We start from the raw sequence: 2,064 nt of genomic DNA on the forward strand, positions 1-2,064 counted from the left end.
CATACGAGAAATTAAGGCGCAGCTACGACTAAGTTATTCTACCGGTGCCGGTAGGTACCGGTGTTAGATCCACCGTTCCTCACTTTTGTCAAGATCTGTGCCGCTAGATTCATATAAGTTAGTAATCTCATCCGAAAACTTATACAATGAAAATACAACTGTACAGTCTGACAGGTCGTATAGAATATAATCTAAGGGAGCCCACCATTTGGGGATATTTATTCTTCCTATCGTTCTAGTACACACCACCGTCTCCTTTGTTTCTCTCTCTCTCTCCGTCGCCATTGTTTCTCCTCAAGTTCTTGCGGCAGTGTATGAGTAGATTGGTGAGTCAAGTTCTCTCTCTCTCTGCGTGGCCATTGGTTCTCCTCAGGTTCTAATATCAACTGGTTTCTCCTCAGTTTCGAAATCTTAGGAATATTATGCGTCAATTTTGTAATCAGATCTGAAGCCATGAAGCAGCCGTATCCCAGATAAGATCTGATTGTATACCGGAATTGTAAGCTCTCAAACAACTTGCAATGGTCTTGTGTCTTCTTTTTTCCAGTATGATCTATTTGTTCCAGTACTACTGAACCCACAAATTTAATCCTTGGGTAACCCTGAGGTATTTTGACTAAATGTGATTGAAGTAGATCCACATATATGAGCTGCAATAATTAGACAGAATAGAAATATGGTTTATTAGTACCACACTGATGTGAATGTGTATTGGAAGCATAGTATGTGCAATTATTGAAAGGTTAAGCTTACATGTAGAATATGAACGCATCCACCGACATTCAGGTTGTGCACTTTGTTTTCCCTTGATTCACGGATTGCCTCGATAAGGTACTCAGCAGCAAAACGACACCAATTCATACGAGGGATGTCGGTCAAGTCCTTCAAAGCTCCTAGCAGGTAACTTCTATTAATTTGGTAACCAGTCGTCGGAGCTAAGTAGGCGCAAAGAATGACTTGCATGAAACACAAGCAAAACTTGTCCTTGTCTTTTTCCTCTTTGTACGTTAACATCCTGTCTGTAGCTTCCTTGAGTGATTCTCCTCTTCCGGCCTTAGCAGACTCGAATTCAGTTTTACCTCTGAAAGGTCTGTCACGAGCCCTACCTGGACGGGGCATTGGAACTGCTTTGTCAAGAGCAGGTAACTTCAAGAGGTTTTCAACAGCTTGTACTATAGAAACCTTCCTGTTTCTGAATACTAGACACTTGCTGTCGCAGTCTACTCTTTTCATCAGCCATATAGTTAGCTTTCTTGGTAACTTGCACTCAATCATGTCAATGAGTGATCCAAATCCCAATTCTTCTATCCATTTTAGCTGTTCTGGACATAGTTTTTTTATAATGTCGCGTATCTTGTTTGGATCACATTTCCAGTTGATTGTCTACATGCATGTTCGGGAAGAGCCAGGTTAGTGCTGCCATCAATAATTATATTTTAAAGCAATGCAAACCTCTATTCCTGCTTTTTTATAATACCTGCTTAACTTCGGCGGAAGCTGCTCTCTTAAGTTTCTTCGGAGATCTTCTACAGCTATTCCTGGTTGATTTTGATTGAGAGAAAACATCAGTATCACTCATGTCGACGCTACAGCTTTCATCAGAGTTAGTTGTCTGAAAGCTTGGATATTTCCGGCGACGGCGTGCAGAATTAGTCATCTGTGAAATAAAAAATTCCAAATTCAGAACCAGCATAGGTAGAAATAATAAAGTGGTGGAGAGAAAATTCAGTTATCAGTAAATTTTACATTTTTGATTTTTTGGATCTGAATGTACTTACAACCTGTGGACTTATGAAACCCCTAGGTTACGTACGGATGTAGCAGTTTAGTATGGATATTAGTAAAATTTGAACACTATATCTAACATTTCAGTACCGAATGTGTACCCTTAACACAAATTATGTGCCATCTTATTTAAATGACAGTTTGCAGTCTGTACTTAAAAAATGTATTTCAATAAAAATTGAAATCATGTAGAATAGCCATATCACTGGCACGATGAGATATAGTTTCTTTAACCTATTTCAATAAAAATTGGAATCATGTAGAATAACAATTGAAATA

The 2,064-nt window shown here is 38.8% G+C and overlaps 1 long non-coding RNA gene across 1 annotated transcript; it reads left to right on the top strand.

The window, feature by feature from the left end:
- The first annotated feature begins 255 nt into the window (after window positions 1–255).
- LOC123131013 (uncharacterized) lies at window positions 256–1,735 on the top strand. The gene is made up of 2 exons (XR_006464049.1): window positions 256–326; window positions 402–1,735. It is a non-coding gene; the product is annotated as an uncharacterized lncRNA (long non-coding RNA).
- The last annotated feature ends 329 nt before the right edge of the window (window positions 1,736–2,064 follow it).

This window comes from Triticum aestivum, chromosome 6A (assembly GCF_018294505.1).
Source record: "Triticum aestivum cultivar Chinese Spring chromosome 6A, IWGSC CS RefSeq v2.1, whole genome shotgun sequence".
Classification (NCBI taxonomy): domain Eukaryota; kingdom Viridiplantae; phylum Streptophyta; class Magnoliopsida; order Poales; family Poaceae; genus Triticum; species Triticum aestivum.